The sequence below is a fragment of the Corvus moneduloides genome, chromosome 1, assembly GCF_009650955.1.
Source record: "Corvus moneduloides isolate bCorMon1 chromosome 1, bCorMon1.pri, whole genome shotgun sequence".
In the NCBI taxonomy this organism is placed as follows: Eukaryota; Metazoa; Chordata; class Aves; order Passeriformes; family Corvidae; genus Corvus; species Corvus moneduloides.
In genome coordinates this window covers 57,428,626-57,452,041 of record NC_045476.1, presented here as the reverse complement: position 1 = coordinate 57,452,041, position 23,416 = coordinate 57,428,626, and the positions used below count along the sequence as shown (strand labels likewise).

The window sequence follows — 23,416 nt, the reverse complement described above, 5'->3', positions numbered from 1 at the left end:
GAAACTATTTCAGTAATTATGAAAAATGGAAAAATATTTGGTTTTGGATTGCTATCTTAGTAGTTATATTTTAGTTGTTAGTGTGTAACTACTAAAATTACAGTGTGAGTTCCATTATATTTAATTAATAACTATCATCTGACTTGGCAGTTCTGTATTCTGAAAAATATTCTTAGATCCACAAGTTCTCTACAGCTCTAGTTTTCCTGAATCAATTATAGTAAACAAAACTTGCGGTGATATTCTTTTTCTCAAGGTAGCCTTTGTTAGGGCATCAAGATTAAAAGAAACTAAGAGAATAATTCATGCAGATTATTGCCACATAATTATACGATATGCTTCCAATCAGCTCTGTATAGCTTGCTATGAAAATTTCACAGCATTTAATGCAGCAAAAATAATACACTTTAAAATTAAATATTAGTGAACAATAAATCATCTGGTGTTTACTAATTTGAAAAGTTTCTTCAATCTGCTGTTGATTATGATATTCTGTAGAGCTTGTGCACCCATAAATAAGGGAAAATACATATAACTTTATATGCATACCATGAGACTTCCAAAATTGATACTCTGTATAAGCACTTTATTTCCATTATTTTAAAGTGGAAAAAGCCTAGATGGTAAAGAGGAGTTTATGGGTATTCTACCTGACCCTGTAAGAAATGCATGTGCTATCACAGGACAGTAGCACTTCTTTTAAACTGGTCAAGTTTTCCATTTACAAAAAAGGAATTAGAAGCTGTTCTACAGTATTGTTGGAAAATATGCTGTCTTCGGGCCTGTAAGTATATATTTTAGGCACAGCTTCTTCTGTTTATATATAGTATAGGATGTACAAGATATTCTTGTCCTAAGTACAGAATGACAGAATTGTTTATAAAAGATATTGGAAAGTAACCAGAGAATCAAGCAAAATCCTAATCAAATCTTCACTGTCATGAAAATTGCTCATTTTAAAGCACACACAGAAAGAGATGAGATATCTCAATGTGTTTCATATGTTCCTATTATTTCACTTGTCTGTATGCTAAGAAAAACAGACATTTCATGGGCTGGGTGTCCATACTGGAAATCTTATCCTTATCAGTGCTTGATTAAGCTCTTAGTAGTTTACATTATACTGAATGTACTATATCTGACTATTAAACTCTACCTTTTAAACAGATGATTGTGTTTGAATTATATGAGATGTGTCTATATATAGTTGTTCCAATCAAACTGTAGTTTATCCTTCAAACATTTATTTAATTGAGTGGTTAGGGAAGGGTCAGAATCACATTTTTAAAATAGGTATTTTCAGTGTCAATACCATGAATGAATCTTCTGAAAAAATCCCCAAACAAATAAACACCCCTTTCCCAGCCCCCCAAAAAACCCCAACAAAACCAAACCTCTCTCGATTTGTAGCTCCTGCTTGATCATGGAAAGAGGAGCCCTATTTCAAGAGAACCTGGAAGTATGGAAGACCTGCATCGTCAGGAGCTGGACCATTTAAGGTCAGTCTTGGATATAGATGTGGTAGGTGGGTTTGACTTTGGAAGGCAATGGAGATTTTGCAGCTGGCAAGTAGAACTTTTAAAATGTAGTCAAAATGCCAATCTGGAAAGCAAGCCTCAGACATTTCTGCACGTCTTTAAATACTGTCTACTGTTTCTACTGTCTCTTTAATACCCAGTGAGTTCCAGCCATGCCTTCATCTCCTTTGTTGTCTTTTTCTTCTCTGTACTTAAGTCCAAAAATTGTGTCAAAAGTTCAGTTACCACAGTGGGCTGGAGTTCCCTGCTTGTCATGACTATGTGATCTGATCTTAAATGATATCTGTGTAGGCACAGACCCAGGAGAATAACACAGATATGAAAGGCTAGAAGGGTGGATTTGAATGTCAGCAGGCAATTATCCATGTGACCAAGAGCATTTGCAGCATATGATGACATCTGGCCGGGAGCCTAGACAGTGATACCTTCTAGGCATGGGGGGAAGGTTACTTTAGATTATCTATGCTTTGTTTTTGCTCTATGAAAAAGCCCAATAGAGCAGCCAGGCAGACTGTGAAATGGATTTTGGATGGCAGAACTGTAACATTTCCACATTTGGAAATGTTACAATTGTAAAGACGGCTAAGGTGTTGGAAAATGTTCATCGTTATCTTTGTCATGATAGTGTCCTTTTGATTTTCTGAAGGGCTTGAAAGCAACTTTATGTCAAATAAGCCTCTCTTGTGCTCTTTGGTAAAGACTACCTGCCCTGGAGCCCATGGCTAACTCTATCTGAACATTCATGGCTGCCAACTCCTTGAATCTTTGGGGTATTTCGTGAGCATCCACTGACTGTGCAATCACGTTGTGAGAAATCACTGCTAGAAATAGCATTTCTTTAGTACTGTACTGGCTAGTTTAATGAAACTAGATCAACTGTCACAGAGCAGTGTGTTGATTTCATCTGATGTTAGACAGGCCTTGGGAACAATAAAGTCCAAATCCTACTGCCAGGCTGAGGAGGTATCCTGAAAATAGACCTCCCTGGAATTGTTTGTTGTAACCAGTGAGACTTAACATCAGTGTGTGTGGGGATGAAGGAAAGCAATCAAATGTTTACCCAGAAGACAACCTCTAGGCTTAGTCTTTGAAACCGGGGTGGCTGATTGGTGTGTGCAGGTGTAGCACTTAGTCCCGGTGTGTGTCTCGGGCTGCTGGGTGTAGCTGCAATACACATAAAAGCATTTAAAACATGAGAGCAATGCAGACAGATGAGTGCACTGGGTTTACAAATGTTAAATCACACCACAAACTACTGTCCTTTGTGCACTGCTTGACCCTGTGGGACATTCCAAAGGAAAAGTAAATGGATATGCCTGAGCTGACCTAGTCCACATACTTCCTGCAAGTTAATTATGCTGGGAAAAGAGCAACATACATTGAACATCTTTATTCAAGCCTATATGGTACAGGATAATATAAATTTTTTTTATAATGGAAACAAAATGAATAAGTGCTTGAATGTAAAGATAATCAGAGAAATTATTAGCAGCAGAAATTATTTTTAGTCTAATTTATTTTCCTACTGCCTGCAAGTTAATTATGCTGGGAAAAGAGCAACATATATTGAACATCTTTATTCAAGCCTATATGATACAAGATAATATAAATTTTTTTATAATGGAAACAAAATGAATAAGTGCTTGAATGTAAAGATAATCAGAGAAATTATTAGCAGCAGAAATTATTTTTAGTCTAATTTATTTTTAGCATCAAAGCGAAAGCATGGTCTATAAACCTTTCTAATAATATCACAATGTATGTTTTAGAAATAATAGCAGGTTTCCTACTAACCCTTGCACAATTCTGTATTGTTGTAGTGTGTAAAATTCCCAGTGAACAAAATAAATATACAGTTTTCTGTAGTTGGAAGACCTATAAACATTTTTCTTTTTTTAGTTTACAAGAGGAGGAAGAGATAGGAAACAGATTTGTGGTGCTTTGGTTCAGTCTAATCATTCATTATGGTGAAAAATAAAGATTAAAAAAATCTCAAAGGTATTGACTTGAAATGCCTTCCCTTTTTAACTGGCAATGAAACTATTTGTTCCCTGCAGCTTTACCAAAAGCAAAGATTTAATTCATATGCAGTCACTACTTTGACATATCCCATTCATTCAGGTATTCATACAGTCCTACAATGAGCTGGACACCCTTGTGCTCTCTGTCATGCACCCAGCAGGCAGGATTTCTCCAGCTGTGCATCTGATAGAGACATTTACATTTATTTACACTCTAAATCGTTCTGCGGGACAGGCAGAGCTGTGTGCCCGGTAGTTGCTTGCTCAGGAAGGAACAAACTGCTTTCAGGAGAAGGGCTGTGCAACATGTTGCTTTGCAGCTATAGGGAGGACATCTGAATGTGCTTCCAGGGAGTGAGCAGAGGGATTTTTTATTTAACTTGGAAGCTTCTTAAATACAAAACAACATTATAGAGGTTATTCTGCAGATCTTCCATAAGGAATTTTCAGGACTCTCTTGGTCAATGACTAAATAAAAAAACCATGAACTTTTTGTTATTTAATTTGGCACAGTACACTGTGCCAATAAGCTTCTGCGTGTTATTCTGAACCTAAGTTTCATTTAAGGCCACTAAAATGTCTATATTTCTTAGAAATAGCTTTCCAAGAATTCTGTCAAAACCGAGATTAGATGGTAGTAATTTGTGAGTGAAAATTATTAAAATAAGTTAAAAGTAGCCATTAAGGTCACAGTTAAAAGAAATGAAACATCCGAAAGCATAAGCAAGAGCAGTTTAAATATAAAGCTATTTTTCGAGGGCCTAGTGAACCTTACTGACATAAGGCAGAAAGCATCAAAGCATTGGTATAATCATCAATGCTCACAGTCTGTTTTATGAGCCATCAAACCAGACTCATTCAGGGCTACCAAAGCATGAAGTTTCTGGTAAAGATAATCTGCAAGGTTGTCTTGGCTGGAGTAGGTGTGGTCTTTGTAAACTCTTAGTTTCCAAACCACGTGCAGTGAAGAAAGAGATGCCAATTTAAGCTGTTGCCTCCCCTGGGCTGAATGCTGCTTCTGGCTTAAATAGTTCTTTCTAGGGCCAGGCAATGTTTCCTTCCAAGGGGTGGGATGGGTAGCAGAGGGTTAACTGAATTCTCCTTAAACCTTCCCAGGAAGATTTGTCAGAACTTGTCTGTCCAGACAACAAAGGCTTGTGGGAGAAAGGAGTTAAATAATAATTTGCTCTGTAAGCAAACTTAAATTTACCTGCTTTAAAAAAAAAAGACAGGTTTTGACATTGTGGTTTCAATCTCTGCAATATAGTTTAGGTGTAGCTAATTTCTCTTTACAAGCTTTGCTTGTAAAGCTGATTTATGATAACATACCTTATGTATTTTGATGCTAGAACAAGCACCCCTAAAAACCTGGTATTTTTTCACAGCAGCTTGATATGAGTCTGTACCAAACTCTTGTCACTATTCTATGGTCTCTGGGCTCTAATTCTCTAGAGTCCTTTAGAGTTGCCAGGCTACGTTCCTAGTGCTGTGATCCAGCTGCTAGGTGGTTAACATAACATGATACAAACACAGATGTTTCCCTTTCTTTTGAGAAGAATAGCACTCTTAATTGCAGCTGGAGAACCAGAAATATTGTTCGTTATCGGCAACTCTGAGAGAGGCAGAGAGATTAAAAGAGCTAGAGCTTGTTGCTAAATAATTCTGGCTGAATAATAAATAAATAAATTAGAAGTGTTTAATCCAGCAATACAATTAATTTTATGCAGATATGTTTTTAAACATATTTTATATTCGAATTATTTTTTTCAAACATTGGCATACTAAAAATAAGAGGCTTTATATCTGAGATTGGAACATTGGTCCAAAAATAAGATCTCACAAACAGTGCCAAATCTACTTTGATGCATTGAGACTGGAAATCTCACTGTACACTCTTTTGTTTGTCTTCAGTCAGCCACGGAAGCATGTCTTCTCAGGCTTTATTTTCCTCCATTCTGAGGCAGGTGTGCCCGTCGTCTGAATTACACTGAATCGTGTTATCCTGCTAAGAACCTCAGTGAATTCTCAATGCAGTTTACAGTCAAACATAAGGTTTTCATAACATGCTTTTTTTCTATTGACTTTTTGACCTGGTAGCTGAGAACATAACCTGCATAGAACGAGTTTGTATTTGCATTGTGATTTCAGAGAAAACAGTGCAGATGCAGCCACAGTTGTTGAGGCATGTCTTCTTGCTTCTCTGTGTGGTACAAGACTGTATTTGTTTTTATTATTATTTAAAACATTTTTCTATAACACAGTTTTCTTTTTAACCTTTACTTAAATGTTAAAGAAGCAGTATTTTTACTTCAGTTTGCCTAATGCTGTGAGTCATCCCATGACGAGCTGCTTTAGCTGTGCTGTGAGAGATGCTTACTGTGGTCTGTCCCAGGAAGAGCTGCGCACTGCAGTTTACCTCAGCATGTCTTTATGGTCACTTTATGGTCATGTTTTAAAGTAAGGTTGGGTGTGTGCACTGCTCTCTCAACGTAGCTCTTACAGGACTCTTGTGATGTCAAACTCATGGTAACCTGCTGAACGAAGTCTGGTCTCTTCGTTCTGCTGTGGCATAAAATAAGAGGCACAGTGAACACTTATTTAAAGGATGAGAAAGCTACCCTTTAGCAAACAGCTGTTTAAAATTTTTTTCAGGTTGGTTAGCCATCGATAATAGCTGAGCAACATGATCTAATTTCCAGGTTGGGTCCAACTTTAAATTTGGCTTTGGCTGTGCTTTGAGTGTGGGCCTTCTGCAGAGCTTCCTTCCAGACTAAACTATTCCAGGAGTTTATAAACAATCAAGCTTATTCAATTTTTTGATCAAGTGTAAAAAAATATAAATATTTGGAAGCCCATTTCTTCCTTTGCTGAACTGTTCTTCTGCATTTTTAATAGTCTGTTTGTCCTAGGGCTTTCCTTTCCCATAGTTCTTAGTTAATAAAATATCTGCTAGCTAACCAGAGACACTGCAGATCTGCAGTGCTTCCCATCAGCAAAAGCTGCTGGAAGCCACATTGCTTTCACTCCACCGGGATTTGTTCCCTGTGAGGTCTAGTGCTGTGCGAATAGACACCCTGTTGTAGAACTGCCCTCCTTCTCAGGACTCCTGTTTTCTCTCTCTCAGATCTCTTTACAGAGGCTCCTCTACTAGCTCACCGTAAGCCACTTGAGGTAACAATATACATGTAAGCTTAAACTGTTTAAATATTAGGTAGTGGGTAACCTTTGTTCTCTGAAGCCGAAGCCACGTCCTGGGCCTCACAGGGGCTATTCCTGCAGCAGCTCTGCAGAGCAATGACAGTGCACAGCTGGGGTGGGCAGCTCTTCTCCCAGTGGTCTCCCACCTTCTGCCCCGCTGCAGAGCTTTCAGCTGCAGCTGTTGCAGCTCATTTCCTTGCATGTCTGCCCTTGAGAAGCAGCAGCAGGATCATGCTCAGATCTCTGCTGCTGCTGTTCACACATGAGCTTAAACTACCCACAGAGGTCAATTTGTGTGAAAACTATGAAACAGACTGGCTGAACTGTGGGCAGATAATTTTGCCTTTAGCAGCCTCAAGATGAGAGATGAGACAGCAGTGGATGCAGCAATATCTTCAACCACTGCAGCTATGTGCTTCAGTGGACATGTCCCAGACTCTTGGGATGAAACCAGAGGAAAAAAAAAAGCCTGCACTACTGTAAATTTTTAGGAATTCTGATTTCTGGTCTAAATACAAAATATTAATTTGTAGCTTCTTATCTATAAGACAACACTCCAGAAAACAGATTGCATTGTGTTATAACTATAGCCATTGCTTTCTGCACTATAGACTTGATTAATCCTATCTATAGTAAGAAATAAAACATGGTGTTTGCATCTGTGCATTTCCACAAGTAGATGTAAATCACAAGGTTTTCTGCAAATACTTATATTAACATACTACGAAATGTGAATGAGACCATATCAGGTTTAAGTTGTCTTTTCCTCAAATTATTCTTCCTTCCAGAAGCATCTGGTACTGGATTCAGAAGAGATGTCATTACTGGATTTTCCTTGATAAGGAAGGATTCTACACCCAAGTATTTCAAGACTGTAGCTCTTGAGTCTGGATGTGGATCAGCTTCCTGCTGGAACAAGACTGTCATTGCTCTTTTTGTGCCCTGCTTTCCACAAAGAAAATTCAGACATGGGCAAAACACATTTTTGTCATACCCTAGATATTCCCCACTCTATAATACAAAGTCAGGGAATAAGAGTTGCAGGACATGCCTTTGAGATAAACAAGACATTTGTATCCATCTTCTTGTTCTTCCTTTCTTCACAAGATTTTGCAGTGCAAAACTTGGCGTAAGTTTTACATCAATTGTCCTAGTAGTCAGGGCTTCCAGGTTGGAACATGCTAGCATCTACATGTTATCTCTTGATAGTTGAAAAATACAAGCATTGCAAGCTCTGATTTTTCAGGAAATCTTGTCTTAACAAAGAGATTTGATTCTTCAGACTGAACACAGAAATTCTACACAACATGGCCTGCCAGGGTTTTACTTTGAGTACTCAGCAGATGAGACAGATTCAGGCTAGATATTCGCTGAAGCACAAAAGCAAAACTCAGAGTCACCCATAGGTGTAAACCAAAGGAAATGGCACTTTTCCATGAACAAGACAAATGAGAGAGCAGATCTCCTTATTGCTTCTGCAGTGACTTTAAATCCAAAAGAGCTACAAGACAAAGGTTTATACTCATTCTGGAAAATGTTCCAGAGCAGGGCAACAAATAGTGAGGCTCAGGAGTCCCAGAACAGGCAGCAATATATGAGTCCTGTTTGCAGCATCACTGAGCAGTTGCTCTTGTTGAACTGAGAAAATAGGGCTTCTAGCTCATCTCTTTAAATGGACTTGGCCAGTTGCTTTTGAAATCCTAGTTTTGAGAGGAGCTCTGTAGGTGTTCGTATTTACAATGGACAGAACAAAATCTTCACACTGTTACACAGCATGTTTAATTGATCTAGAAGTTGATTTTAGCCCAGAACCAACTTTTCCATCTCTGATTCACTGCAAAATTGACTGCCAGATTCTTATTCAGAAGACCATAAGTCTGGCAGAATTAAGGTCATACTTCAGCAGTCAGGAAATCATAGATCCTCTGCATACAGAGTGACAACCTTTCTGCTGGGAACCCTGCAGTACTTATGTGCACTTACACCCTTTCTAGAAGCTCATGGACAAAGCAAGAGCTACCTTGTTAAAAATTGTTTTTTTATCATTAGTATTCAGAGTCCAACAAATGAATAATTAGAAGACAATAAATTATTTTAGAATTTGCAGAAGTGGGAACTCTAACAGTCCCTGTGTGACAGAAACATTCCAGAAGAGATGTTTAAATGAACTTTGTTTTGCTTTCCACCATGCAGCTCACCTTCCTCTCTGGTTTACTAACTCTGGCTTCAGAAAATGCATGTTCAGAGGAAGTGGTGCAAAAGTTTAACGCTGCCTCTATTATTATAGTACTGTACATATACAAAAGAACTTTATTAGATGCAGCCACAGTTTTCCATTGGATTGATTCTGTTGAATTGCTGTATTCTGCAATTGTGAAAGTGAACTTGTGTGTTAATGTCTATGTGGTTTTGAACCAGATTTAAGATGCTCAATGGACAGTTCTTGTATGATCACGTTTCCCTCTTCAAAACAGGAAACCTGGAGGCACTTCCAGTATCTTTGTAGACTGCACACTGTATATTACTGAAAAACAAAAGAAGAGGCATATTGTACCACTGCTTTGGAACCACCTCTCCCCTTTCTTGTAGACTTCCTTTTTCAAAGTAACATTACTGAAATGATTTAATTTCAGAGGGCAGATAAATCATGAAGTTTAATCAAATATAGATGATGTAAAACTTTGTCAAGGTTATGGACCAGGCCTTCACAGTGCTTCCTTTGTATTTCACTTGAATTGGTGATTGTCTTCCTGTTCCAATACCATTCTCTTTCCTTCTATTCAGGGGTTTTCTATTACCCTCCAGACTATTGTATGACTGCGCAACTAACACAAAGTCCTTTGTATGGTAGAAATCAGGCACAAAATAAACACACCTTAATCCTGCACTCTCAAAACCTTCCTTCTTTCTGCACGTAAATACAGTTCCTATTAAAAAGAAAGTCAGAAATCTATGACCCCGATGTTGCAGTGCTAGCCAGCTGGCAAACTCTTAAAAAAGTTGGGAGATTTCTTCCATGAAGTCCACTGCCTCTGTGACACAGCTGTACTGCAAACAATTGCTCTGTAATGTGACTGTTCCAGCTTCCTATACTGACAGTCACAGTACTGACTTTAGCCTCTGTAGGAAAGGAAATGATATACAGACATGTGAAATGGGGAGTATGGTCCTCTTAATGACACTAAGCTTTGGAATTTTATTCTTTGCGTTTGTTTACTCAGCCCTTTCCTATTCTTGTATCCTGCATAATAAAATCATTTATTCAAGTGCTGTTTTATGCCTTTTGGTTCTGCACAGCTATGTGAGAGGAAAAAGGAGGAAAGAGCTTTTTCCTTTGTGCAGGCTGCAGTCCTTCCAGCTTCTCCTTCCTGGTGTCAGCACTTCCCAAGGAAAGGCAGGGCTCCCAGTGGCCATCAGCAACTGCTGAGCACATGAAGAAGGAGCTGTGATTTTCACTATTCATTCTGATTTGCACCACTTGGGCTAGTGAGGAACAATATGATCCTACCACACAGAACTGATTAAAACAATAGCCTGGCCTCAGACATATGCAGCTTTTTTGGTAATTTATCTTGTCCTTTCTCTTGGAACAGGTATAATTTTTCTCTCTCCCCATTCCCCCAACTCCTCACATAAATTTCCCACAAATTTATGAACAACTTGTCCATGACTGACATAATTCCACATACTAACAGGTCAGCAAGGAATTAGAATTTGTTTTTGTATAACTTGTCTCATGTTTCATGCTCACTAAAATTATTGGAGTACACAGTGTGATTGCCTTAAGGATTCCTGAGGGTGATTTTCTCACTGCTTACACGATTTGGGTTCAGGGATATTTTTTCCACTACAGCTGCCAGAATTGTCTTGTGATCCTGAAATCATTTGGTCAATTGAGCATTTGTCAAGCAGCCTCTGCCTTGCTAAGGGTCTTCTGCTCTTTGCTGTGTAGTATTTGGAGCAAAGGAGAAAGATGGGAAGCAATCATCATATACGTAGCACTAGCAGAAAGTTGTTAATAGATTACTCAACACCTGCTCTCCTACCAGGGACCTCTGAAGGGGAACATGGGTTTTTATTTTATAATAGTTATCAAATGTTGGCTTTGCTAAAGTCTTTTTTCTGTCTTGGGTTTATTGACGATTTCACTCTTGTAAAGAGTATATGGTAGTCAGATGCTTTGGAGGGAGCTCTAAAATGCTGCGACCCAAACGACCAGAAACAAGTGGTACTTCGTGTATTTGGTCTGCATGTGTTTTTAAAGATTTGCATATGTTCTAAAAATATCAATGTTGTTTTGTAAAAGAAAAGCTTTCTCTGTGTGAAATGCCAGGAAGTTTATTTAGAAGACTTTAGCAGAGGCGCTGCTGTAGATTAGAGTGGTGGAAAATTGTGAACTGATGAAATGGGTGGCAGGGAATTCAAGAAAAATGTATTACTCTGAGAGCAAAGAGTAAATAGAAATGTCTTATTTTAAAAAGCAACTGAAAAGAATTACCAAAACAGATTTTTTAACGGGTTTGGAGGGGTTATATCTTATATATATATAATCTTGAGGTATAAAATGTCTCCTGAGGTTTTGATGGCTGAATGCCCGATCAGAGCCATGTTTTGCTTTTGCTTTGATCTCCGATGCAAGAGAAAATATGTCATATATTCCTGCTATCCACCCAGTCCAGTCCAGAACATCATAGAATTTATCTGGAATGTAAAATCACCTCTTAATTAACTTTTGCACTAGCATACACATTCCTTTCACTTCTTCAAGTATGAATTAACACAGCTCAGACTGGGATTTTCAAAGGAGCTTTGGTGAATTAGTTATCCAAATTCCATAAAAACTAATTCTGAATGATATTTAGTTATTGTGCAGTTGTTTGAAATCAGTTTTACAATTTTATTTTAGTTACGGCCCATTCTGACTATTTAAAATTATTTGGAAAATGAGTTTGGGCAGTAAGAGGCTCTAATTATTTTCTAAATCTCCATTTACATGTTTTTCATTAAGATATGGTTAAGTGTATTTCCTTGCTATATTTCTAAAATTAAAAATAATGTCTTATCCAGAACACTACACATGAACAACAAACTGAATCAGCAGAGGAAAAATATACTTTATAGTTTTTCATTGATACAATAATCTGACTAAGAAATAAGATTAAGGATGATAATTAACTCATAGGGGAAAGTCTAGCTCTTCTGTTAATGCCTTTTAACAAATGAACTTGCAGGTCTGTTTGCCACTGACAGACAATGTAGAATTTAGGATACTTCAAGGTTGTATATGTTAGGTTGGAGTTCCATTGGAATAGAATGAAGTGGGAGATGATGGGAGTGGTTTGGTGGAGACATCAGAAGGAATGCATAATTAGAGGATAGGTTGGTGTCTGTCAGAAGGGAGCAGGATGCTTATGAAACAAGGGTATGTCAACCATAAGAGAGCTAGTCTTAAAAAGATTTTTCAGTGCCTATAGGCTGTTTCAAGTCAGGCTTTGTGGGTTTAGAAAAGCAGTAGGAGGTGGTCATGAAAACCATGATTTAAAAGTTCATGAAAAAAAAGTCTGATTGAAAGTTCAGCATTACTCTTGAGTTCTGTGTTTTTCAGTCTTTCCCCCTGCCCCTCTTTTTCTAGTCATATTTAGTTTCCAGAGAGCACTCTTGTCTCTGAATCAGAAGATGAAGTCTTGTTGTTGAGGTTTATTTTTGTTTGGGGTTTTTCTTGTAGCTTTTTTTTGCAATTTTTTTCTATGGAGTCTCACAATAGAAGTAACTAAGAACAAAATATATGTTCCCAAGATTCAACACTGTTTCATATTAAAAATATAGTAGGAAATATTTTTGTAACACTGACATCAGCTCCAGTATTCTCTTAGCAACTGAGTGAACTGAGACACAGAAAACATGGAAATAAATTACATATACCCAGGTACTAAATCCTGAAGTCTGGATTTCACAGCTGGGCTTGGATCATTCTGGGGAAAAGGGTCTGTTTAAATGGAAGACTTGGGAGCTTTGTTTTGACTCAAGACATGTATTCAGACAGAAATTCCAGACCTTTGAAATTTTGCCAGGCACACTTTAAGGGCAGTTTATTGTGTGTACAATTTATTGTTATTGTTATTTATTATTTGCTTAAATCTGATAGTGTGTTCAGTGCTGTGCAAGACAGATATGCTATCTAGCCTGAACGGTTCATAACGTAAACATCTCCAGGGATTTCAGGGCTTTAATTTAAGGAACAAAATTAAACTAATGTTCTCCATGGCAAAATAATTCATTTGAATTCACACATGCAAAGAGATGATGCCAACATTCTAACTCCATTTAGTTACAAATATCAAATTGGAGAAGTGAATGGTTGAATAGTATTTTGCTTTTCATTAAATCCTCCATTCTGCATAACTTTATCCTTTCTTTATTGATTCCACATCACAGCTCCCCTCCTCTCCAAAAAAAAATAAAACTAAAAAGAAAGGAAAAACAGGTGAGAAAGATTATTACACCACATCCCTTGTTAAAATAACATATCTTCCTGATGAAGGGAAAAAATGATGTAGCAGAAACTATGAACCATTTTCATAATTTATTGCAAAAGTGAACAACGAAAGTTGGAAATTGTATTTAATTCATATGTTCAGTGAAATGTTACATATTCTAAAGGCTTCAGATTTCAAACAACATACATCCCTATAATCATATCAGCAACTATATTCAGATAAACTTCATGGTTTTTCCATATCTAGCACAGCGGCAGGGAATAGAACCAGGACTTGCAAAAATTACATATCCCAGTGCTTCTGTGATGGATGTTTTCTTTTGTAATGCATTGCTGCTGGATAAAAAGGAAATGGAATTTTTATCCAAAAGATGGAACCACCAGATCACATCAGAATCACAAAAAAAAATCCTTCATCATCAGATCCCAAAAGTATGCATGAAGAACAAATACCTTTCTTTTTTTTTCTCCCTGGGCTTACTTGCTATCTTTAATGTTTTCTTCTTGAGAATCAGATCGTAAAATACAGAAAAAAAATGCCACACCATGTAAGAAAGTGGTGTAAAAGGATGCTGTGAGCCCCAATATCTATGGTTACAAACACAAAACATTCTTCCATCATGTGAATAGCAAATATACTCCAGGCTTTATTCCAAGTGAATACCTCTTACCACAGAAAAGGCTAAAGCAGATCACACCCTAATGCTTGGGCAGCGAGAGAAGACTTTCCTCTGAGTTTTTCCTGTTTCATAAAGCACTTAAGATCAAAGTAGAATTGTCTAACCTTAAAAAGAAGAAACTGCCCTTGAAATTCCCCTATCCTGAAATATTGTTAGCTGCAGAACTTCGAGCAGAATATTTTGCCACCAGCATGGAATACTGTCAGAGAGATTAGAAAAACTTTGTTTCTTTTTTTCACTAGACAGGATTTAACTTTGCTATTTTCTTGAATCATGGAGATCAGTCTCTTGATGCTTGTTCTTGAAACCAGAAAAACTTTACAGTCCATGATAAGCATTGACTAGTCTGTGCTAAAACAACTGTTACAGTAGTTGATTTGGCCGTGGTCCGTAACTGAAGATCTCTTAAATGGGTGAAGGCAAGCATCGTAAACAGTGTCATTTTCTTTTAATTGTAGGAAAAACAATGAATATAGGGCTGGGAATTAGGGCTCCTGCCTTGTTTCCAGATCTGCAGTGCTTTTTATGGGCAGCCTAGCAGGAAGGTATTTGCATTTGTTGGGACCAGTGGATAACCAGCCTCTGGAAATGCTAGACCTTGATATTTGGTGAAACTCAGTTTCCTCAGCTATATAATTTAGATCATAATGTGTGTGTGCCTCACAGAATGAGTAATTAATTACTGTTTGCATAACATACAGAGAGGCCCTGGTAAAATATACTTTGAATATGCAACCAAACTGTTCATGCGTGCTTTTTCTTGTTCAGGTGTGTTTTTTTCCTGGATTCCAGCTTTCTAACTAAGAAAGATCCAATATAATAGAAAATTATGGTACTTTTCAAAGTGCACAGGCTCTGAGGAAAAACATAAAAAGCAACACTGGTGATATTAGACCCACATGGCAGCTGACTGGAGAAAGTTTCACTAATGGAGCACTTTGAGATTCTCATATTTTCTGCATTGCAAGCTATTCGTTGGAAGCAGAAGCTTTACTGCACATAAACAAATCTGTATCTTTCCATAGCTGAAGGAGGCCAGAAGCTGAAAACAACAACAAGACAAAGGCACATACCGTAAGAAAAGGGAGGAAAAAAAATCACTAAAACACCCTGAGCCCTGTAGCTAATGGAAGGAGTGCTTGAGATGGCAAAGTGCTTAGCTGCAAGCCCAGGGGCACAGTAGCACTGCAGGATAGAGACTCACTATGCTTGAGTTATAACATATGGATCGTAGCTAATATATTGTTGGCAAAGTGCTCAGGGCCAAATTCACTCTCAGTAGTACAATTTGAGCTGAACAGTGCCCTGAGGACAGAGAGGTGGAAGGGGCAATAGGCCAGCACATTTCTGAAATGTTATGAAAACAGGGGAGTGTTGCTCATGTTGGGAACTGCTCTCAAGAGATGATTACACAAATATAAAAAAAATGAGATGCAGAGCTCTCCTGCTCTCCTAGAGCAAGTAATTAGAAACTGCAAATCATAGCTGGCTCTTTTGGGTGTCTTTGTCCTACAGATCGAAATGCCTTTATAATGCAAGTGTTAAAAGAAATTCAGAAGCCTTTTTCTCCTTTCTGCTCATATAAGGCCTGATCTTCGGTGAATATACAGATTAGGACTGGGTTTAGCAGGTTTTGGATTAAAATCCTTGTACCAGAAAGAATTGCACAGAAGAAATCTTGTAATATAGTGTTCTTCAGCAGAGAAGTGGGCTGTAAAAAACTGTGTTTAAGAGCATTTAATTGGTTTCTGGTAAATATCCAAGTGCTTCTCCTGTTGTCATTCACTCTCACACTGAGTTTCTTTCTCTCTTGTATATTGTGCAGACTTGTTAGTTAGGTAGTACTTGCTTTAACTCTGTTTTATATTGTGTTTTAAAACAGAAAAAACCAGTAATCTGGAAAATTCAATAAAATTTAAGGAAACTTGACAATAACAGATATTTAAATTCTGCAGAAAATATTAATTCATTATTTGTTCCTGCTCTCTTATCAGCTCTTGAAACTTAGATAAATATTTTATTTTGCTATTTAATGATCTGCTAAAGTGCCTGAGAAATGATCTGCCTTTTTTCTACTTACCTCCTACTCGTGATGTATGAATGAAAAAATAGCTTTGTTCCTCATCTGTTGCAGAAAACACATTCTTATCATTTACAAGAACCAAAAGAACAAGAAGAAAGAATAAAAAGTCTGAAGAGAGCATATGAAAATGAGTCAAATGTGTCACATTTGTGATCACAGCACACTGAATAATAACTCACACCACCTTTTTTTCTTTTTTTTAGCAGGGAAATATAACATTGAACTACTCCTTGTACAAGATGGAATCTGGCCTCATACACAGAATATTTCCAGTTTTGCCTTTCATTCCTGCATGAGAACAGCCCTTTCTCCAAACTAGAAGGTGTCCTAGAAGGAACAGTAGGGGTGGTCCAGGGTCACTACCTGGTGAGTCTCACCTGCCTTGAGAGGCTCAGGAAAATGAATGTTATTAAGTTTTTCCAATATGTCTTTTAGTGATGACTTGAGGAGAATTAACACAGGATCAAGTTTCTGGAAAAAGATAATTGTCAGCTTTTAACCTAGCAGTATATAAATACAGCAGTACAGCAAGATCTGGTTTAGAGCTAGTCAGTCAAATACAGGAAAGGGTTCATATTTCTAAAACTGTAGGTAAGAAACCCTTATATTGTTGAGAAAAATATTTTGCCATCGCACACTTAGCATCAAGGATGGTTGTTTTTTCAGAGGATGCAATGAACTTCAAGCTGAACTTGGAGCTGCAATGAGGCTCTGTATTCTTGTCTTAGAGAAGGGTTCAGACATGAGAATTTCTGGCCCTAAAATACATGAAAAAATAAAACAGAACCCACCATTCTGTATGTTTGTTTCAGTTATACTGAAGCAACTATAGTTATACTGAAAGATATCATGGCCATCATCAGTTCAGTCCAATTTAGAAAATGGTCTTTTGTGGTAGCTTAAAAAACATTTACGTCTGATTTGCTGCTCTAACTAGATAAAATGGATTTATGTAAAGCTCATTAAGAACTTCTTCAACTGTTGTTAGGGAAATGAAGTTAGAATCAGAAACAGCATGTCCTAGAAATGGAATTTACCCTTTCACCTGCAGTATTCCTCTGGGCTTTTTATATATAGTTTTATTTGTTCTAAATAAAAAGCAGACTCACTGGCAAAATTTCATGACAAAATTCCAAGAAATTCACCTCTTAAAAAGTGATAGAAAAGAAATCTTGTTATATACATTTCTGTATAAAAGGTATTATTTTGTTTCCCATTTCCTGTTAATCTGGAACAGAACAGCAGGAGAGTATTACAATACATGGTAATGTGGAGAGGACATTCATCTGGATTTCTGGCCAACTATAACAGCAAATTCTCAGAGGAGATCCTATTAGAACCATCATGGGAAGGAAAAAGTCTTGTAACCATTTACTTTTTATTTATATATTTTAAATTTGATTCTGGAAAAGTTCAGACAATTTCAGTTTCCCAGGAAACCTCCTATCTATTGAGATGTTTTATCACTTCTTGCTGTTTTGTCATCATTCATGACAGTGTAAAGTGGGTTAAAATGCTATTAGCTTTGTGGTAGCATGAGCAAATCAAAATATGAGTTTTACACAAGGGCACAGCAATGAAAAAACACACTTCAGGGAAAAAAGCGTTGATGTTTATACAGACTTAGTAGAAACAGAATTCAAAGAAAACTAGCAACAGAACTGTTTAAAGTGGAAAACTCAGAGTAAGTCAGAGAAAGGACAGTGATAGGGATCATATAAGCAGTTTTTTTACCCACCTTTGTGGAAGGTCCTAATTTCCAGCCAGCTCTGTAACTTTCTGAGTGGCAACAAAACTACACGCTGGAAGCTTTGGTTTCTACATCCTCTCTGAGGCTATCTGCACCCAGTTGCACACAGTCCTTTCTGTGACTCTCCTATCTGGCCCACCTGGTAGCCTTGAGCAGATAAGAACTGAAGAGGTGCCTGAGCCCTGGTCCACAGAAATTCATCTCACCCTGATGCTCCTTTAGGGGAGAGAGACATTATGAGTGGACAAAGTATAAAGCAAACAAAAACCTCAAAATAAGCAAATCCAATTATAGTCATCACTAAAGTTCACAGCCCTGGCTAGTCATTGAGTCTTTCTTGCAAAAGAAATTGAGAGTTGAGTTGTGACATCTTTCTCTCCTAAAACATAAAAATTATGTTGAGTTAGTTGCCTCAAATTTGGAAACCCTGTATCTTCTACCAAACTAGGAAAAGTGGTATTCAACATGGTTTCTCATCTTTCAGATAACACTTTTATCCTTTCATTGTAAGATACTGGGCTATCTTATTCAGACCATAGCAATTTTTTCTTTTTCACTGTCCTTGTTCTAAGGTAGAAACAGGGAAATTTACTGTGATAGTCTATCAGTGGCAGAAGGTAAGGAATTCTGGGAATCAGACTCTGAAGGTCAAGAAGTCCAGTTCTAGGTGCAGGAAAGTCTCAGTTGAAAAGTTGATGCCAGCTTTTACATTATAGGTTTTGACTGCATCAAAAAGCAGAAAAGAAATTAAGTGCATCACAAAAATAAAATATCCTCTGTTTGAATTCTTACAAAACTTTCAGTTTTAGATTTAGACATGTGAACATGTAATGCATCTGAGTAGCCAGAGCAGAGGAAACATTTAAAGTAAGGCTGAAGGAAAACTACCAAAGTCAGGAAAAAAATGCAGGTTAAGATTGGATTCATACTTCAAATGTAATAGAAGGATGAATAAAAACTGGTGTAAACTAGAGTTGCTCATTTGATGTAAACAGAGGAAAACAGGGGCATGTGTTGAACTGTGTTGTGAATCCATGCTCTTTGCTTCTTACAGGACAAGGCAGCTGTTATCCCTGTTATCTATTATCCTGTTATCTGAACAGGAGACTATGCAGCTACACTCACACAGACGTAACAAGTGACATGGGAGTGCAGAGTGTATTTGCAACACCATCGGGGCAGGATGCTTTCTATTAGGAGATCTCTTAACTTACTATGTGCAGTGTAGAAAATTATTGGAATTAATTGTTGAGGCTTTTTTCCCCTCTTCTGTATTCTACTGCTATTCATTCTAATTTTGCCAAATCAAACTTTGCCTTGCTTTTGGCTTTTTGCAATTCTGATTGAAAGATATTTTCAAGGAGAATTACTAATACCAACAAGTTTGGCTGAAGTCCTAATGTAATGCTTTTGCTGAAGTCAGTCAGCAGGAAAATCCCTTTAACAGATATTAAATGTCAGCCTAGGAGACAAGTAGTCCCTGCTGAAATCAATATCTGCTAGTGTAGCAGTCATTTGTGGTTATTCATTAAAACAGCAGGCTGCTTTTCCCACTGAATTAAAGACAAAATCCTTACTCCAAGCTGATCTCTCCATACTCCCTGAATTTTTGAAACGTTAAGGCAAGTTTATTAAGAATCAAGATTTTTTGATAAAAAGTTACTTTTACAGGCTGGCTGGTTAGAAAAGTTCATAATAGGTGTATGCCTGTGTAACATGATGAATGCATCAATATCTGACAAAAGGCTTAGCATTACCACATATTAATAAGATATGTTTGGATTGAAAACAAGTGGAAAATGACCATAAAATTCAACTCCGTTGACAAAAATAACAATAACTAAAATCCCAGTGATTTAAAAAAAAATTAAATTATGTATTCTCGAGATACTGATTATATGTCCCAGCCAAAACCAGGGCACGCATGTATTATTTAAATGGAATAAGTGTTATTCCAGTGTTCATTACAATAGGCAGTTTTATGTGCAATAATAAGGTATTATTATTATTAACAATGATAAGTGTAAGGTGAAAAGGTAACGGTTCCTGTTTTCCTTAGCTCATATCAACCCAGGAAGCTGAAAGGGTGAGAGGTTAAATAGAAAGTCGGTGATATTTGTGGGTGAATTAACAGGGACACCCGCACCCCATGTTTGCTTATATTTGTCACCAAATGATTCCAGTTCTCCTAATTCAAATGAGAAAAAACTTTATTTAAGGATGTTGATGAGTGCTTGAGTGGAAGTGGCAGCTCTTTCAAAGGAACACATAATTCAACCTTTATCCAAAAAACAACCAATGAGAGGTAGCAGAAACACTATTAGGAAAAAAGAAAGAGTTTTGAAGTTACAGGTTTCTTAATTAGGACCATAAAATCAGAAGGGTCTTTTAATTAATGAGCTGGACTGGACAGCAAGGGTTTGGTTTTCCATTCTAGAGAGGACCTTGGTTTAAGTGCTTCAAATCATGGAGGCCTCATACGAGGCTTGTAGGACACGGTACCACACTCTGACTTTTCATTTCTTTGGAAAGGGAATTAGTATTTCTCAAACACAAGGAATGTAAGCCATGCTGAAGCTGGGTAAATAGCTTATCTTAAGCAAACAGAAAAGCTATTTTTTTTAGAAAGAGACAGGTAGGAAAAAGGAAATACCAGCACATATATACGTATATATACACACATATATATGGCCTGATTTTGGTAAACTCCAATTAACAGACAGAGACTATCCTTGTACCTGGCTTGTGGGTGAGGTTCTGCAGGAGCGATTACAGCTTTGGTTTTCTTTGATCTTTTGTCATTGTAGTCCCTTCATTTGTATAAAAAGTCCCTAAAAATTGTAGTATTATTTTAATGTTTCATGTTGAAGTGTAACAAGTCCTATATCACTATTGTGTACAGACCTTGAATAAATCCCATGACATATGGTGCCTCAATAAAAGTAGCATAATTTTTCTGAAAATCTTTCTAATGCAAGTAGGAGTCATGGATGTTACACAGTATCAAAATTTAAGCCAATTTTATATAAAACCCTGAATATGTATTTGTAGAATAGTTTGATTTGAAAAGGACCTAAAGGTTACCCAGTTCCAAACCCCCTGCCATGTGCAGGGACACCTTCCACTAGACCAGGTTTCTGAAAGCCCCATTCAACCTGGCCTTGAGCATTTCCAAGGATGGGACATCCACAGCTTCTCTGGACAACCTGTTCCACTGTTTTACTACTCCTCCAGTAAAGAATTTCTTCCTCATATCTAATCTGTCCTCTTTCAATTTAAAGCCACTTTCCTACCAATATATGGTTTTACATTGGTCTGACAAAACTTCCTTAATGGTCAATTTACACCTCTTAACCTTCACATCTAAGAAATATTCATCACTACTAATTAAAAGTATGAAGGCTTATGAGAAATACCCACATATTGAAAGACTGAAGTGAACAGGAGATTCCTATATCAGATTACAAATTTGAGACAAAGTCAATTAAGTCATTGTGTTCATGAGAGGAAGCACTTACTGAAGTGATGACTTGGGTTCCTTGAGTTCGATAAAGATGGGAGTAGGAACCTTTGGGTTCAGGCTTCTTTGCTGGCTGAAATTTGAAACAAAACTCTTAAATAGCAAAATTATGAGAAAATAATTTGATCTGTTTCCCTCCCACATATTTTAGGTTAATTTTGAAGTGAGAGTGACTGTGGTATAACTAATGAGAATTTTATGAAATTATTATGACTGAATGCTTTAAATGATACTTAGAAAAGCAATTAGAAGTCATTGAATGAATGCATGTTATTCAATAGGTGACCTGGCTATGCAATTTGTAGTCTGAGATTAGAAAAGAGCGCTAAAGAGTAAGACCTATCTGCCTGTCACACTTGTCTCATTAGCAGTGATCAATATCTCTTTTCCCTGATTGTAAGTATGAGGGAGTAAAAGAACATCCACACAACAGTCAAGGAAATGATGCATAATTATTGGAGATATTTAAAGAGATAGTTTAAACAAATTCTTCCATTCCTGAGTCAGCTCCGCAAAAAAATTCACTAATAATTCAATGAGATTGATTCTGACTATTGAAATATAGGTAAGGATAGACTTATAACTGGTTTACCAATTATTAAACCAGGATTACCAAAAACAGGACTCCTTGCCCCTTAAAATCCTCCCACCAGAGTATGAGAAATCAGGGCCCAGATATCACCTCCCTCTTGAACAGTTAGTTTCACTAAGAAAGTGCTGTATTCTGCTAATAGACAACATGTTTTGTGTCAAAGGCCATTACAGAGGTATTAACATCTAACAATTTTTTGACTAGTGGAAATATTCCCAATACTGTTACAGTAATCTGAGCACATTGTCAGAGTATAGGAACTGTCATTGTACTGTAAGTATGGGTAAAGAGTGATACTTTTATACAGATTGATTCCTAGAAGAGATATTCTCATATTTATTGTTCCTACAGGAAGAAATTCTCATGGTTTGCCCCTATTATTCATCATCTAACTTTTGTTAAGTCTAGCTGTATTTGCAAGAGCATCATCTAATCATGGGCTATTTTCCTCTAAGGTCAAAAGTAATCCAATGACACTGTGTCATGACAAATTTTAAGAGGTTGTCCAGTTTGGAGAGGATTGTAGTTACTGTTCAGAGCACCAAACCCACCTACTGGCCACATGAAATGGGAAAGATTCATAACAAAACAGAAATCAAAAAGTACAAAAGGAATTTTTGTTCTTCTTTCAGCAGTACCTAGACCCAGCTCTATTTTTCTTTCCAAGATAGACCCCACTCAGGAAGAAAAAGTGAAACATTTATTCACTAGTGGGGCCAAATTTACCTAATGATTGCCAAGCCTTCATCAAACAAAGAATTGCCAGCAGCCATTAGAGGTACAATGAAGAAGAATACAATACTCTTATTGCCTAAATATTTTGTTTTTAAAATAACAAAAAACCCTATACCAAATATTGCCCAGTATGTGACAAGAGTGAAATAACAAAAGGAAGGCAAAGCAGTAAGGGCATACAAGCAGAACTGCGCTGGCAAGAATCTGACCTCAGAACTGATGCTGACATGCACACCTGAAAAGCTGGTGGGTGGTGCATATCTCTTGCTCTCTGTGGTATTTCTCCATGTGTCTGCTGAAGTAAGTTGATTGTTCACAATTATGGAAACAGAAAATATAAAACTGTTCATCTTGTTGGTTAGGGCAAATGCAGGGAATGTCACATTGTTTACCTTCTAGACAATCCTATGAGAAAAGCCTAAATCTGGTTATATTACAACAGCTGACCCCACAGTGGGCAACTAATTTAAGTGCAGGCCAGACAAAGTGTGGGGAATATCTTAATTCTGCTGCTTTTCTCAGTAAAACCTGTGTGCATTGCAAAAATCAATGCTACTGCTGCTGTGCTAACTGCTCAACACCACTTGTTTCTTCCTTGACTATATACAGGTTGTATATATTAGGTACTGCAGTGATTAGGGACAGTAAAACAAAAATCTGGCTTTTAAAACAAATGCATTGTATTGTCTGTGTGTGTACATGTGTATATATGTTGATGTGAATGTATGTATATACATATATCTATATATCTATGTGCACATACAGAATTTTTAAAAAAATGTTTTGGAATTTGCATGTAGAAC

At 37.2% G+C, this 23,416-nt stretch overlaps 1 long non-coding RNA gene across 1 annotated transcript in view; it reads left to right on the top strand.

Moving 5' to 3' along the window:
• The first annotated feature begins 1,414 nt into the window (after positions 1-1,414).
• Positions 1,415-23,416, top strand: part of LOC116444982 — a 105,876-nt gene continuing 83,874 nt past the window's right edge. Inside the window, exons 1-2 of the long non-coding RNA XR_004240613.1 lie at positions 1,415-1,499; positions 16,220-16,382. This is a non-coding gene — a long non-coding RNA (uncharacterized LOC116444982). The remainder of the gene's footprint in view (positions 1,500-16,219; positions 16,383-23,416) is intronic.